Source organism: Danio rerio, chromosome 3, assembly GCF_052040795.2.
Source record: "Danio rerio strain M-AB ecotype USA chromosome 3, GRCz13ab, whole genome shotgun sequence".
Taxonomy (NCBI): Eukaryota; Metazoa; Chordata; class Actinopteri; order Cypriniformes; family Danionidae; genus Danio; species Danio rerio.
The window spans coordinates 30,496,494-30,514,639 of record NC_141023.1 but is presented as its reverse complement, the minus strand read 5'-3'; the positions used below and the strand labels follow the sequence as shown (position 1 = coordinate 30,514,639).

At 34.8% G+C, this 18,146-nt stretch overlaps 1 long non-coding RNA gene across 1 annotated transcript in view; it reads right to left on the bottom strand.

Moving 5' to 3' along the window:
* The window catches only part of LOC147845656 (uncharacterized), a 191,443-nt gene that overhangs the window by 108,164 nt on the left and 65,133 nt on the right, over positions 1–18,146 (bottom strand). The gene's annotated exons all lie outside the window — the stretch shown is intronic.

The following is an 18,146-nucleotide window of genomic DNA, read 5'->3' as shown; positions in this document are numbered from 1 at the left end:
CCATTGCGATTACTGCCATTTAATAACCTTCAGACTTTTTTATTGACAAAATATCAGCAGTGTTGTATCAGCTGTTATACAGTAAGGGAAATATGTATTTAGCACGTCTCCATTTTTCTCAGAAGACATATTTTATACACAAAGGTGCTTTTGACTTGAAATTTTCACCAGATGTTGGTAACAACCAAAGAATATTAATTTAAATATATATATATAAAAAAACAATATTAATCAATTTGCAAATTAAGTTATGTGTAATAAAAATGAAAAAAAGGTATTGAACACCTGAAGAAAGGAAGGTTTAGAAAGGCAGTGAAAGCCCAGACAGCAGCTGAAATCTCTTAATAGTTCTACAGCAACCCTGTGCTCTTTATCATTGTAAATTAATATCAGCTGATTCAGTCTAACATCAGGATGATCAAGATGAAACCAGAGTGGACATTTCAGCAACACGATGATCCAAAACACAGCCAAACTCAAATGCTTTCAGATTTTCAGATTTTTCAAAGAAAATCAAGCTGTAGAATGGCCCAGCCAATCACCTGACTTCAATCCAATGCAAAATACAAAATAAAGACCAGATTTGATGGTCAAGACCCACAGAACCATCAAGATTTTTACACTCTGTTGAAGTCTGTGAAAAACTCACACCTGAGCAATGCACGTGATTTCATTCTCCAAATAAGTGGTGCCTTTAAGATGCCATCACCAAAAAAACCTTATATATAAAACAGGGATCACCAAACTTGTTCCTGTCGGTCCGGTGTCCTGCTTGATTTTAGCTCCAATTCTAATCAAACACACCTGAACAAGCTAATTAAGGTCTTACTAGGCATACTTGATACACCCAGGCAGATGTGTTAAGGCACGTTGGAGCTAAACCCTGCAGGGCACCGGACCTCCAGGAATGAGATTGGTGACCCCTGATATAAAGTATTAAATAGGTTTCAGTAGTCCAGTACATTCTCCTTGTGTCATTACATTGTTATTACACACAACATTTTTTCCAGATTTTTTCGTTTTATTATTTTTTTATGTCTGTATTTTTTGGGTTTTTACTAAAATCTGGTTCAATTCCATGTCAACAGCTCCTTCAGGAGTTGTTGTAGTTGTAGGTGTCATGATGTGAGAAATCAACTTTGTCTAAATCTTGAGATATATATGTTAATACAATTAAACTATTACCGATTCAGTGCTTAAAAGATCCACAATAAACGCAAAGGATTTATTTTATCAAGCAACATAAACGGTTTAAATACAAAGTGATATGTGACATCACAAGGGTGCATACATTTGCTTATGCATGGCCTCCAGAGCAAGACTTTGGTACATCATTGCACCATTGGCATACAGTCATTTAATTACAGACACTTGTCTACCAGTGTTGTTGCCACTGTAGCAGTTTTTTTCTGGCTTTAACAACTTTAGATGATGCTAGCAGCTTTTAAAAGGTGATTTAAAATATTATTTTTAAATTACACAAAAAAGAAACCATGCTGTGGTATGACTACAATATAACTACTGATTAGTGTGGTGTGCTATAAAAAACATTATGAAGTAAGAAATGTGAGAATCTCTCTTTTTGGTTTAATCAGATTTGATCCGTCAAATGAGTTTGCAAAAAGGCCTAAAATTGTTAGGGATTCAGTTTGATTAATTCAGATTCAGTTTACTCAGCATTAATACTTGCCTGATGTTTTTTCTGATGACCTACAGTCTATGTTAGGAAGAAAACCTTGGAAATCGCTGCTTTTTTATTTATATATGTCTGTAATCAAAACACAAATATATATAGTGGCCACTTTTACAGTGGCTGAGTGAGCTCAAACACACTGCAAGTTAAGGTGTTTGATGCTGACAAATTAAGAAAACATCTTCAATTTGACAACACACGTGAATGCAAGTTTTCACAACACACACTGCAATTAGTGCAGACCACAAGAGAAATGTGTTAGAGGACACTTAAGAAGTGACGAAACCAGATGCTTTCTGTTTAGAGTCAGCAGTGTTGTCAAAAGTCTTAGAGATGAGATGAGACCAACACATTTCCATTGTGGCATACGCTATTTCCAGGTGTGTTTTCAAATTGAAGATTTTTTTCTTAATGAGCGGCACAGTGGCTCAGTGGTTTGCACTGTCGCCTCACAGCAAGAAGGTCGCTGGTTTGAGTTGGCATTTCTGTGGAGTTTGTTTGTTCTCCGTGTGTTGGCATGGGTTTCTTCCTGGTGCTCTGGATTCCCCCACAGTCCTAAGACATGCACTATAAGTGAACTGGGTAAACTAAATTGTCCATAGTGTATGTGCATATGGGTATTTCCCAATACTGGGTTTGCAGCTGGAAAGGCATCCAAATATGTGCTGGAATAGTTGGCGGTTCATTCCGCTGTGGTGACCTGAAAAGAGACTAAGCCAAGGAAAAAAGATTGAATGAATGTTTTCATTCGTATTTGAGCTCTCTTGGTACAATTTTTTGACAAAAAGAGAAAACACCTTAGCACTACTTAGTTTGCTGTATTACTAACTGAAAATTCAATACACAGACATATCAATATATGGCTGCTGAATAGAATCATTTAGTGGTTTAGACTCAGGATTGTTTTTGTATGTGCATTGATGTGTGTGAAAAACATGAGCATACTTTTATTCACACTCATTTTTCATCCTTGTCTTGTCCAAAAACATTATTGCATATACCTTAAATGTCTGAATCTCCTTCTAGAGAGCCGTCTGCACAACTTCCATTTCTGTGTTTGCAATACAAACAGATGTTAGTGCCAGACATGAAGTCATCCTGCAGCCAGTAGGTGAGGATGTTCAACTAAGCGTCTAGTTCAGTGTTTTTTTGGGCAGAATTGCCATCTTGCTGCATACACACAGACACAATCACTGAAGTTAGAGAAAGATTTAGAAAATGTGTTTCTGAAGTAAGAAGCATGAGTTGTGGACAGAGGCACTGTAAGGTTTCTTGACCCCCTAGATCATTTGTATTCAAGGCCCCATATACTAACTATTGGTTCATAATATCAATAAGCATTAGATTTATAGCATATTCAGTGCAAAATAAAGTTGAAAAGCTTATTAAAGTAGCTGGAATTAAGCAATTATAACCTTATTCACTGACTGGCCACTTTATTAGGTACACCTGTTCAACTTCTCGTTAATTCAAATTTCTAACCAGCCAATCACCTGGTAGCAACTCAATGCATTTAGGCATGTAGACATGGTCAAGACGATCTGCTGTAGTTCAAAGCGAGCATCAGAATAGAAAAGAAAGGTGATTTTAGTGACTTTGAATGTGGCATGGTTATTGGTGCCAGACGGGCTGGTTTGAGTGTTTCAGAAACTGCTGATCGACTGGGATATTATGCATAACCGTTTCAAGGATTTACAGTGAATGGTCCAAGAAAGGAAAAAATATCCAGTGAGCGGGAGTTCTGTGTGTATCTCTGATTACACATCTTTTCTAACCTTGAGGCGGATGGGCTACACCAGCAGAAGACCACACCGGGTGCTGCTCCTGTCAGCTAAGAACAGGAAACTGAGGCTACAACTCGCAGACTCACCAAAATTATACAAAAGTAGATTGGATAAACATTGCCTGGTCTAATGAGTCTCGATTTCTTCTGCGACATTCGATAGTAGGGTCAGACTTTGGCATCAACAACATGAAAGCATGAATCCATCTGGCCTTGTATCAATAATTCTGGCTGGTGGTGGTGTAATAGTGTGAGGGCTATTTTCTTGGCATACTTTAAAGCCATCAGTACCAACTTGAACATAGTGTCAACGCCACTGCCCAACTCTGTATCCATCCCTTTATGACCACAGTGTACCCTACTGTGTACAGTGTACTTCCAGCAGGATAACGCACCATGTCATAAAGCGTGAATCATCTCAGACTGGTTTCTTAAACATGACAATGTACTTAAACATGACTGTATTTGAATGGCCTCCACAGTCACCAGATTTCAATCCAATAGTGGACCTTTGGAATGAGGTGGAATGGGAGATTCGCATCATGGATGTGCAGCCAACAAATCTACAGCCACTGTGCGCAACTATAATGTCAATATGGACCAAAATCTCTGAGGAATATTTCATTTACCTTGTTGAACCTATGCCATGAAGGATTAAGGCAGTTCAGAAGGCAAAAGGGGGTTCAACCCAGGACTAGTAAGTTGTACCTAATAAAGTGGCCGGTGAGTGTATCATAATAATAATGTACTGTAACCTGTATAAGTAATTAACACCCCCCCCCCCCCTTTTTTTTTTTTTGTAGATGTCATCTATGTTTAAACATGACTATATAGATTAAAAACGTTCAGCAATTTTTTTAGTACAAATGATTTAACACCATTTACTTTTTTGTCTCAAACACAGATAATATAATGAAACACATTATTCATTTCATACATTATTTTCCAAGCATTTTCTCAAAGCAAAGTCTAATGTTACACTTTATTTTAAGGTGTCTTTACTCGTTCCATGGACTTAGTATAGTAATTGGTGTGTCGTGGTTGTGATTTTTCCAAGTAGGTTGTGATCCTATAGGATTAACATCTATCTTGATCCTGGATTATCATTCCTGTTTGAAAATATAATCTATGCCTAATCCCTAACCTTAACTGTAAACTATTCTCAAAATCAGAGATGAATGTTATGCCAAAATAGATGTTAAAGAACATATTGTACTTGATTAAAGCAGACTAACTTTTTTGAATCATAAAACAAACAGGGGAAAAACTGGGTGACAAGATGTCTTTAACATCTCGCTCATTTCCCTTTTCATGCTTTAGTTCCTCTTTTGTGATTTTTGGCTGCATCATCTCTTAAGTCTTGCCATCTGTCTGAATGATGTGCGAAGTTCAGAACCGGTCTGTGAAGCGCCACATTTCTGAATAACCCAGAAATGTCTTAAATGAATAGTTTACCCAAAAATGAAAATCTGTCATTACTAATCCAGCACTTGTTCCAAACCAGTTTAAGTTTCTGCTGAAAAAAAGAAAAAACATCTATTGACTTTCATAGTATGTTGATGTTGTTGCTGTTCCTATAAATGTCAAGGGCCGCTGGGGTCCGTTCTTCGTACGTGGATTACTCAGTTAGCTGGATTTGGATATTGACTTTGACATGATCCAGGATCGTTTCGTTCTTCAAAGCTGATCCGAGAGTTGTTGTCATAGCAACAGTTCTGCTAGGTCAAACCTGATCGGAAGCAGGTTTAATTCATATAAACAGGATTAGATCGGCTCAGTTAAAGCAAATAATAGAGAAAGCATGTTCCGAATTCTGATATTTTCTTACAGTAGTAGTTTTATACACTTGGGAAAATAGTAAATATTTTTTAACTATATATATAAAGTTATAGTTATTAATAAAATAAATAAAGTTATATATATTAATAAAACTTATGCAATCTGCACCCCCCGAAATGAAAGTACAAAGACTGTCACCTGCTGGTGCAAAGAGAGAACTTATTGATATGAACTTTTTAGATCGCTTTAGTACAATTTGTGTATAATAATGCAGAATATGTGACTTTAAAAAAAAAAAGAAATAATACATTAATGCAGTCATAAACATGTTTTGACAGTTAATATGCCAGTGATTATGCTTCACAAAAGTTGCACACGCCTTTACCAATATCAAAATGCTTTTGTAAACATCCAGTTATTCCATACAGCGATTAAAAAAACGGCTACTATATAAAGAAAGTCTTCTCTAAATGTAGAACTCAATACATTGATATGCATTGAAATACATGATGAATACTCTTGACACATAAGAGTGTAAAGCCTGCCGCTTACAACAAATGTGAAAGGTTATTGCGTGTCATATTTAACAAACTGTTTACTGCTAATTTGATGTAATTTTGCTCACATGGATAATTGAATATTAATCAGATGATGTCATTACGCTGCTGTGCCGTCAGCCAATCGCTGCATTGCTGATCATGATTTCGAGGATCGATAGATCTGTCCTTCACAACACACGCAGCGATCTCAGATCAGTTCATCCAGACATTCTAATCTGATTCGCGAACTTGTTTGAAGAACCAAATTAGCGAGAGATCAGTTATCAAGATTAAAAGATCCAGGATCGGCCAAATCATCTTAGATCATTCAAGCAAGGTACGAAGAACAGACCCCTGTTCCTCAAGATTCTTCACAATATCATGTTTTGTGATCAACAAAAGAAAAATTCATAACAGTTTCGAACCAAACCAGTGTGTTTTTAGGTGAACTGTCCCTTTAAGACAAAGGTATCAAACTCTGGAGGGCTGCAGCTCTGCACTGTAGCTTTAACCAACTGCAACTCACACCTGCTTCATAGTCTCTGGTAGTCTCAAACACCTTGATTAGTTGGATCAGCTGTGTTTGATTAGGGTTGGAACAAAACTGTGCAGAGCTGCGGCCCTCCAGGAATCTAGTTTGAGACCTATGCTTTAAAGGGACACACACGCTTTTGGCACAGATGGTAAGAATAGAGTGTGACTTGGAAATTAATGTATTTATTATTTCTTAAGTAAGCCTATGGAGAACCATTTTGCGGGTTCATATGGGGGAATGGCTTTTCTTTCTCTAGCATTCTCCTGGTTAATCTAGCATACACCTGTTTCTGTAAACTTGGCACGTTGTGGAGTCTCTGGAGACATGTAGACTCAACAGAGTTGAATATGTGTATAAACAGAGTAGTAAAGATTTCTTTGGTTTTGACTGAATTCACTGTACAAACTACAGAAATCTTTGACCATGAAACTTGTTAGGAACATGAGACTATACCATCGCTGGCACAGGTTGAACACAGAGGAGGCCGTGGGCAGTGATTTGAGGGGTTCTGTTGAACTAATATCTGTTTACGGGACTCTGGTCAGGAACGTGTTTGGACTTAGCAGTCTGTTTGGCTGAACATGCTGTGATAAAGGAAATCAACATCGTTATGTGGTCAGTAGTTGTTAAAGTGGTATGGAGAATTCCTGTGTGAGATGGGCATTGGCGGAGGTCCGTCTGGCAGACAGATTGGCAGAGGGAAAAAAACGGGGATCAGAATAGAGCATGTCAAAATAGGAAAGAAATTGCTGCAATGGTGGGATGGAAGTGTGGAGTTTTGGTTTTAAGATACAGAATGATGAATTGGCAGTGAAGTTATTTGTGCCAACTATTACTAGTCATAGCTATAAAAAGAAACAAAATTAATTTATATTCATATTTTTTATTTAGCAAGGATGCATGAAAAAGTGCAGTTTACATTTATTATGTTGCAAAAGACTTTTATCTCAAATAAATACATTTTTTTTATTTACATTTATTAATGAATCATTAAAATTTGTTTCACTGATTTGAGCGATCTAGAGCTGCACAATCTCTTTCAACCGTGAGGATGATAATTATAAATGTTCTTGAGCCGCAAATCCAAAATCAAACAAAAAGTGCTCAGGAGTAGCTTAAATAATGTGCCAGTGCTCTTTGGGCTAGGGATTCATCAGAATAAACAGCAAAAATCAGTCCAAGGCACTGGAAAGATGTGGAAGAAATATTTAAAAGCCTTTATTCACAAAGTTAATCCTTAAAAACCTATATGTGTTTCGGCAGAGAGTTGCCTTCATGGGTAACCAAACATGTTTGCTGATTTGGGAACAATGTCAGTGTCAGTATAGGGAACCACAATTATACCAAAAGTCTATCCTTTTCGGCAAAAATGTCATTCGTGTAACAAAACGTTGTGTTTTTGTTTAACAGATATTTTTATTTAAAAAATATATTCACAAAAAAATCAAAGCAGTTTAATTACACTTCAGTGTGTATCTTATGTGAGGCATGGTAAAAAAAGAAACAAGGTATTTTCTATTTAAGGCTGTGCAATATTGTAAAAACCAGTGGTACAAGTTAAGTAATAATATTACTTTTCTAAGTAACAAGTAAAGAAATGCCTCACTTTAAAAATAACATTTGAGGTTTTTTATTAAATGTAATGCGAGTTACTTTTAAGTTAAGTTAATGAGCTTTTAAAAAATAAATTGCTGAATTAAAATTGAATTAGTCACAATGAATCACGCAGTCAATGAGAGAATGTGTTCATTATTTTGAATGCATCGAAGAAAAGCAAAAGTGAATCATAGTCTCAATGGACAGTGTTTTTACTTAAGACAAATAGTATAAAAGTAGCAAACACATTGCTTTAAACTTGCAATAATCTGTATACAGCATGTATAGCTCTGGGGTCAGAAAGTTCTCAGATAACATTATCCTAAAAAAATGTTTTATATGTTTTTGGTCACACTTTACAATAACGTTCTTTAGTTAATGTTAATTAATGCATTTACTAACATGAACAAACAATGAACAATACATTTACTACAGTATTTATTCATGGTAGTAAATGTTAGTTAATGAAAATACAGTTGTTCATTGTTAACTCGTGTTAACTCACGGTGCATTAACTAATGTTAACAAGCACGGACTTGAATGTTAATAATGCATTAGTAAATGTTTAATTAAGATTAATAAATGCTGTATGTGTGTTGTTCATGATTAGTTCATGTTAGTAAATGCATTAACTAATGTACCTTATTGTAAAGTGTTACCATGCTTTTAAAAGGTAAATGTAGGGTTACTGTAGGTCATACAGCGTCTTAGCAATTACAGAGCTCCTTTATTATAAAAAGTAACTGAGTAACGCAACAATTTACTTTTTTGGGGAGTGACTCAATATTGTAATGCATTCATTTCAAAAGCAACTTTCCCCAACACTGGTAAAAACTGTCATTATTTTGTATGTTTTTAAGGTGTCTAACAGTATTCAGGCGCAGAACTTGAATAGTAAAACTTTAAATTACACTGCATAGTCTTCACTTTATACATTGCAATTACAATTATCCTTTTCTATACACATTTAAATCTGCACATTTAAATACACACGTTGCAATTTTGAAGCTATAGTGATATACTGTATTTGCAGTCCTAATTTTTATGTATGTGAAAAACTTTTATTAACAAAAGCTTTTATTAATTTAAAGCTTTTATTTTAAAATCATTCTTGAAAAAAAATCTGTTCTTCTTTGACCCATAAAAAAAGCTTTTAACACAGTTACATCCTTTCTCTGTGTGAAAAACAAATGTCTTTTTTAAAGTTCTTGGCCTGCATTTCCATTTTGTGCTGTCTCATTTCACTGTATGTCTTGGAGCAGGGCAGGGCTGCACTTGTCTGTTTTTAGTAAAGGCATCTTGCTGTAGACTCTTGAGCAAATCTTTGACATAGTAAAACACACCACCAATATTGTCTCTGTCTGATTGTGTCAGCAGGACATTGGAAAGAAGAAATATCACTGCCAGAAGAATATTTCTGAAATGTCTGTACGTCTTTCTACTGTTTCTGTTTGCATGTCTGTCTGTATTTGTCTGTCTATCAATTTGTCTTTCAATTTCATCCATCTATCAATTCGTCCATCTGTTTATCCATTTGCCAGATCAAATAAGAATAGTAGAGTTGTAAAATATACAATAAACATTTAAAATACTTTAATATATTTCAAAAATGTAATTTATATCTCTGTCATGTGAAATCAAATATCAGCATCTCAGTCTTCAAAAAATATTACTATATACTGGTTTGCTGCTCAAGAATAAGTAAAAACCATAAATCTGATCAATAATTAAGTCAAGAATTGGCCAAAACCAAATTAAAAAAAAAACTTTTTTTTTTTTGGTTAATTACACTACACTGTAAAACCCAAAAAGTTGAGGTAACTCAAACCGTTTGAGGAAACCGATTGCAGCAAACCATTTTAGTTCAAAAACTAATCCTAATGAGTACTGTCAGCTTAATTTATTTGAGTTAACGAAGCAATTTGAGCACAATAAAACCCAATAAATGAAGAGAACTTAAACCAACTGAGTACTGTAAAACCAAATAAGTTAAGGCAACTCAAACCGTTTGAGGAAACCGATTGAAACAAACCATTTGAGTTAAAAACTAATCTATTTGAGTACTTTGAACTAAATTTAAGCTGAAGTAATGAGGTATTTAATTAACTTGTTACCTTTAACACTGAGCTCAACTCTTTTCAAATGAGTAGAATTAACTTTCAGTCAATTTTAAGTTAACTACACTCATATCATTTGATAAAGTTGACTGTTGGGTTTTACAGTGTATGTTAGTAGAAACATAAAAAACGTGACTGAACTTCGCTGTACCCTTTACTACATTTACCTTATATTTTGATGAACAAGCCAGAAATACATTGTAAGTTAATGTGAAAGTCAAAGTGTATTAAACACCGCTATGTTTCTGTGGTTCAGTGTGTGTTCCCACAGTTTATGATACACTCCGTGGAGCGAAACGCCAACACAGCACCAGCACAGGTGCAGCCGAGAGACTGCCATGCCCAAAATCATGGAGCGCTGTGCCACAGAAATACTAGGTATGTGTGTGTGTGGAGTTACACTGCTATAGTTTATTATGCAACTTGAGCACAGAAGACTCATAAACGCTCGTAAGTTTGTCATTTACACCAAAACGCACACATTCTTGTGCGCACCTAAGCTTTCAGAAAAAGTAAATGTGCTGGTGATTATTTATCTTCACATCTTCTGTAGCGGTGGCACACGGTCAAACTCCTGCGGGCCTCAAACTGCGTGTGAGGTATATTTAGAAATGGAAAATTTGCTTATTAACGGCTCTGACACCAGATATCAGGTAATATGCTGTGGTACAGTATGTGTTCGTTTCTGCTCCAAGCTTCTGGGTGGCTTGTGGTTAATTTCTGGGTGTCCGTTTAAGTGGACAATAGAGGACACAGATTCCCAGCTACATCAAACCTGTCCGTCTTTATGTCTATTTTAAGGTTATGTGCACATAATCACAGCACCCCCATCTGAATCTTCCTTTGTTTAACAACTTAACAGTGTTTTTATCAGGATTCACTAGATTTTTGGATCATTCACTGTTGACATTAAGGAACAAAGGAATTGTTCACTCAAAAACGAATATTTGCTGTTAAATTACTCGCGCTCAGGACAGCCATTTTTTCCTCAGTTGACCATCAACAAATATTCTTAGCTAAAACTTTGGATGATAGTAATTCGTAAAATGCAAGTCAAAGGCTAATCGCACTTTGAGAGTCTAAAAAAACAAATGGGTAAATCAAAATGAAAGGTGTCATTAGGTAAGTGCAAAAATTCTCCAAAAGCGGTTTTATACGCTCATTTATAACCATATTACCTATAAAACAAAAAACAACAACTTGTTTTTGAGCATATTTGGAGTGTGTGATTGACATTTACACACAAGCAAACACGCTAATATGTATAGACCAGGGGTGCTCAATCCTGTTCCTGGAGATCTACCTTCCGGCAGATTTCAGTTGCTACCCATATCAAACACACCTGCCTGTAATTATCAAGTGGTGTTCAGGTCCTAATTAATTGGTTCAGGTGTGTTTGATATGGATAGCAACTGAAATCTGCAGGAAGGTAGATCTCCAGGAACAGGATTGAGCACCCCTGGTGTAGATTATATATGACGGATAATATCTTGCAATGTTACTATTGTGGATGCGGACAGTGTGATATCGATGGTGAAATGATATAGTGTGCAGCTCTTACTATTGTTTTATTGTTGTAATCTCATTAGAAAGCGTTGTGGCCAATCAAACACTGACTGGGGCATGCATATTTAGGATTCCAATGGATCGCCAGAATGTGTTTTGTTCCGATTGGACTGTTTTTTATCAGAACTTTATACTCATTGGTAAAAACAATGGTGTTCGAAGGCCATGGTATGTCATTTCATTTACTGAACTAGATACATTGAGATTTAATAACTTAACCATTCAAACTGAACATTGTTTACACATAATTATTAGTTTTAATACACAGTCAACTCAAATGGTCAAGTGTGAGCTTCCTATTTTGTAATGAAATACATTTTGTTTTAAACTCGCATGTTAGCTGATGATTGTTTTTTTCTATTTTACATATTTGCAGCATCCGAGAAAAGCTCAACCATTAAAATGAACAATACCACAATCATCTTTAATGTTTTACTGAAGAAAAAAAGTCAGCTACATCTTTGATGGCTTGAGGGTGAGTAAACTGACAAGCACATTCGGCTGACCTCATTGCAAATGTATTGGTTGGAATTTCTATTTCTCGTACAAAAATATTAGGAGAAGATGTTTGGGAGGAAAACTGAATTACACAATGGTAGCACTTTACAACAAGGTTATAAGTTATTGTCAGGAATGTTTTTACGAAAATGAACCCACAATTTATTCACTTTTGTAGAGTAAAATAAAGTCATTCATTGTTAGTTCTTGGTAACCCACAGTGCATTTAAAACATTAACAAGCACAACTTGAGATTTTAATTACCCAATAGTAAATGTTGAATCATATGATTCATAAATACTGTACAACTATTGTTCATGCTTAATTCATGTAATTAATTGCATTAATAGAGATGCACGATATATCGGCAGCCATATCGATATCGGCCGATAAATGCTATTTTTAATATAATCATTATTGGTCCGATATCAAAATGAAGGCAATACCTTTAAGCTGATAGATTATGTAACATTACAGAACTGCCTGCCTCGTGCATGTGTTTGTTGAACTTGTCCAGTGCACTATGTAGCTTTTCTCACATTGTTTATTCCTTTAAAGTCCGTCATTTCTTTGTGTGGTATTGCTGTGCATTAATAAATCAAATTCCTTATCATTGTTGAGATGTTTGATAGAGTGTAAAGTTGTTCACTGTCTAAAAATTTAACTTTTTGAAATATTTATATTTATCGGCTAATTTATCAGGTTTCGACCTCCAAATCTTAAGTGTTATCGGTTATCGATATTGGCAAGAAAAACCCATAATGGTGCATCTCTAGCATTAATCAATTTTCCATTGGTTAATGCTAGGGATGCACAGTTATGGACTTTTTTTTGAGTGATTTTGAGTAGCCAATTTACTGGTATTAGTAACACCCTAAAAATGTGTTATTAATAAACTAATTTGATTTAATACAGTTGTCTAATTATTATTATTATTATATTATTAATATTTATTAATTTTGTACAGAATTAAAAGTATTTCATTTATAATATTGACTATGCTATTACTTTGTTTTTTGCACATACTGAAATTGCATTGCATGGCTGCTTTAGAACTGGAAAGTTTAGGAGGCAGCCCTAATCCGTTTTTCTAGCTTTTTAAAACGACACTACAGTCTACATTTGTTTAAAAAAACACATTAAAAATAAATAATATTTAATGTCAGTTAATAAAGTGTCAAACAAGAATATGCCTCTGTAAAATAAACTGTGTGAAAGCATTTTCTAGAATGAAAATATTTTCCAAACAAACACATTGAGAGTTTAATGAGCATATTCATCATTCATCACACTTGAAGTCAGCACAAACACACAGACACCCATGAGACAGGACACTCGCACAAACAGATTGAAGATGGATGGATGGTTAAAAAGTCATTAGTCTAGTCTTACCTTGTAATGTGTGCATTCTGTGTGAAAGGTGTCTGTGTTTGTATTGAGCGGATGTGCTGGGATTTGCTCAGTGCAGGTTCTGTGTTCAGTGCACAAAGGTTTGTCGTGTTGACATAAAGGTGGAAAACGCTAAAAGTCCCAATAAACCGGTGATGACGTAGTGCTGAAGGCTTTAAATTGCTGTTCAAATATGACTTCACTAGACTGAATTTTTGCCAGCGACTGTCCTCCCTTGTGAAAAACAAACTTTTATAAATGCCTATAATGTGGAACTTTGCAACAACACATCCTACACTGGTTGGTATTATTCAACATGGTTTATTTACAAATTTTAGCTAGAAGGATATGTAGACGGTTTGTAATTAAAACAAAGTCGCTCAAAGGTTAACAGCAGGACCTGTCTGGACTTTAAACCTTGTGCTCTTTTTATCACAGTACACATACGGACTGTCCTAAACCATTTAAGCAAACTCATTAGTCTGCCTAAAGCAGGGTTGTCAAACTCAATTCCTGGAGGGCCGAAGCCCTGCACAGTTTAGTTCCAACCCTGCTCCAACACACTTACCTGTAGGTTTCAAACAAGCCTGAAGGACTCAATTAGTTTGATTAGGTGTGTTTAATTAGGGTTGGAACTAAACTGTGCAGAGCTGCGGCCCTTTTGGAACTGAGTTTGACACATGTGGCCTAAAGGGACAGTTCACCCAAAAATTTATATTTCCTCACCATTTAATCACACTCAAGTGGTTCTAAACTTTTATCAATTTCTTCTGGTAAACAAAAAAGATCTATTAAAGAATGTTATAGTAAAAAGTTCCTTTTGAATTCCATTGTTTTTTTTTTCATATTATGTACACTGTTTTGTACATATGTACAAAAGTCTTGTCCAAGTTTTAGGAACAACAAATAATAACTCGACTTGTAGTGCATCATTTGGTATCAGAAGTGGCTTATATGAAAAGCAAAGGCCTCTAGATCACGCTTCATTTACCAAAATTAAATACGATCATGCCTTGATTTTTAATTATCTAATACATCCATACATCCATACATCTCTGCAATGTCTCAAATAACTTATTAATAAAGTCATCTGGAATGGCAAAGAAAGTGTTCTTGCAGGACTCCCAGAGTTCATATCGATACTTTAGATTCATCTTCAATGCCTCCTTCCTCTTATCGCAGACATGCTCAATAATGTACATGTCTGGTGACTGGGTTGGCCAATCCTGGAGCACCTTGACCTTTTTTGCTTTCAGGAACTTTAATGTGGAGGCTGAAGTATGAGAAGGAGTGCTATCCTGCTAAAGAATTTTCCTTCGGTGGTTTTTAATGTATTGGGCTGCACAAATGTCTAAATTCCTCAGGCTGTTGATGTTGCCATCCACTCTGCAGATCTCTCGCCCAAACCATGATTTTTCCTTTACCAAACTTGACTGATTTCAGTAAGAATCTTAGGTCCATGCATGATCTAGTAGGTCTGCAGTTTTTGTAATGATTGGGATGCAGTTCAACAGATGATTCATCAGAAAAATCTATTTTCTGCCACTTTTCCAACTGATCAACTAGAAGTTAAGTTAATATTTGTTGCTCCTACTACTGGGATCGATGACAAGACTTTTGTCAAACAGTGTATGTCAGTAGTAATATTCTTCAGAATACCTTGTTTTGTGTTCTTAACAAATTCCTCAAAGATTAGAAACACTTAAGTGTGATACAAATATGAAGAAACATGTACATGAAACTCATAACCAGGGGCAGATTTAACCTATAAGCAAAGTATCCCATAGGGCCCTAGAAATTTTTAGGACATCCGATAAATACTTAGAAGTATAAATTATACCTATAATGTTGTTTTCTATCCTATTATGTATGGTGAGGGTTTAACAAATCACATTTTATTATAAGTATTACATCTACGCAAATTTGTCTTACGTCCCCAATCATGTAGTCAAATCAAGCAAAGATATAGTTTTAAAAAACATTTATTATTTCTATTATTTATTATTATGCATTAAAGTAAAAACTAAGAAAAGGACATTGAGTGATAATAATGATTTTTAATGATTAAGAGTTTGATTTAATGATTAAATGTCGAAAGGGTGCATTTTACGACTGTTGACTGGAGTTGCTTAGGGCTCACATACACTAAACCATGTGCACTATATGCTGCACATAAGCATATAAAATTTATTGTAACACTTAAATATATTTCTTTTTTTTAATAAAAGTGTATGCTTTAATATCCTCCAAAGCATTTTGAATGCTTTTAAAAAACACATCCACGCATAATGTCTATCAGGAACATTATGGAAGCTTTTATAAAGTCTTCAGGGGTAACTAGAGTATTTTGAGCTGTCATAGGGCAAGCGGTGGAACATCTGAGGACAAGATTTATTCAAACAAAAGGAAAACCTGTATTTTTTTCCCGAATCATTGAAAACAGAAGCGACTGCAGTGACTCACGTTGTGTTTTTACTGCTATAAATCATGCCACTTGATTCTTAGTGTGAGGTGAGGCCTCATCTCCAGTGCCATGTGTGAAAGCAGACCTGCCTAAAATAATATTTTTAGACTAATGCTTAATCACTATAAATAAATATGTGTGTAGATGATTCATATTGTAATAATAATTGAATATCCCATCTATTATCAATACGCTGGCAGGTTATTTATGCCATCAGTGTAGTGAAGTGCTATGTATGGTTGTGATATTGCTACATAAAATATCTTATTATACACTATATTTTTAAATATGATATTTTTTACAATATTGTACAAGAAGAACTGAAGGCAGGGCATTTAATTATTAAAATAATACACAGCCTAAATAGTGATACTTTTTTTCCGAACAATTCATTGGAAAGGAGTCAATTGTTTCACTTGTATAGTTACAACTTAATTCACTTGCAGGACATTGTTTAAATGATTTGGCTATAGACAAATGTAAGGTTTTGGCTCTTAAAACACCTAATAGAACAAACTGTTGCTAATTCCATATCACATTAGACATTGGAGGCTAGAATCATAGCAGAAAAACACTGTAAAACAAGGTTATTTACTTTACTTTAAAAAAGTAAGTAAACCCAGTGCCTTAAAAACAACATTTTGACCTAACTTTAAAAAGTAATTTGCTTGTAACTTAGAACATTTAAGTTGATTTAAATTTCATAATTATGCACATAATTCACTAACTTTTAAGGCAATTGATTAACTCTCTTTTTGTTAAGTAAAGCAATCTAAGCTTTTTTACAGTATAATACAGAGAGTAAGAAAAAAATAATTGGAGTCTGTGTGTCTCTTAACAGAGTTTGCCAGCAGAACAGTGGAACTTTAAGTAATGAGTTACATCATGTAGCTTTTCATTTCCAAAAAAAATAAAAATAATAATTATTATTACTACAGTTGCTTGACAGTGTTACGTTTAGTTTGTTTGTTGTTGTTTTTTGCTACACAGAAAAAAATGGTACAAGATTTGTCCCTGGGGCAGTAACTTTTCAGAAGATCTACATTTCGTCACCTTGGAATTATAAGGTTCTGTCTGCGTTCTGAAGGATTTTGAGATATTGAGCTTCAAAGTTTTTAGCATTCCATAGCAAATTGTATGTGTGTAACATGTTTTTTTTTTATTGTTTTTTTTTAATAAAAAGTCTTAAAATGTAAACAACTTATAAAAAACATCCCATAATGTAGACAAGTTGTCATTTAATAACAATATGTCAATAACTCTAAAATGTCAGATAAAGCCTTATAATTCTAAGGTGACGATTTGTAATTAAAAGTTTCATATTGGTACCTCAAAGATTATATTATTGCCTACAATGTCAAGAGGTACACTTTTTTACTTCATATTTACTAATATGTACTACTGAGGTAATAAAATGGATCGTTTAGGTACAAATGTTTTTTAAAAGGTACTGCCACAGTGACAGCTCATGTACCTTTATTACTGAGAGTATGTGTGCCAGTGTGCATCTTGTGTATCTGTGCATATGAAAGAGAAAGAGAAGTCAATTTCTGTAGTTATTGAAATGTAATATCATTGTAAAAGCACAGAAATACTTTATTACTATTATCCTGTAAAGACATTTGTGGATCCAAATCAGACATGTGTTTCCTTGAAAATAGCTCCATGTTGAAAAGTTCATCAACCAATCAGAATCAAGTATTCAGCAGACCAGTTAGAATGCCGGAGACTAGTCAATGGCTTCCAAAGTATTTTTTATTCCCTGGCTATGTATTTCAATGGTTACCTATTTCCAACATTCTTCAAAATATCTTCTTTTGAGATCAACAGAACAAACGAAACTCATAAAAGTTTGCAATAACTTGAGTGTTAAGAGTAAATGATGAGTAATTTATCTCTTTAAGCAAACTAATGCAGTGTATTGTTTAAAAAAAATTTTTTAAAGAAAAGGCTAATGCAATGTACAAAAGAATCAAGCCAAAAACCTCAAATAAATAGTCACAAATAAATAGTCATTACCCAGCATGTGTGATAATCAGTTATATATCTTATCTGTGTTCATCAGAATCACAGGCACAAAGCTCTGGATGAAGTCGGCTGTGGTCTTTAGGCTTGGTAGAGCATGAGGAAAAGAGGTGTAGACTGGGATGAGGAGTAAGAGAATGGGCAGGTGATCTGGTGCCCAAT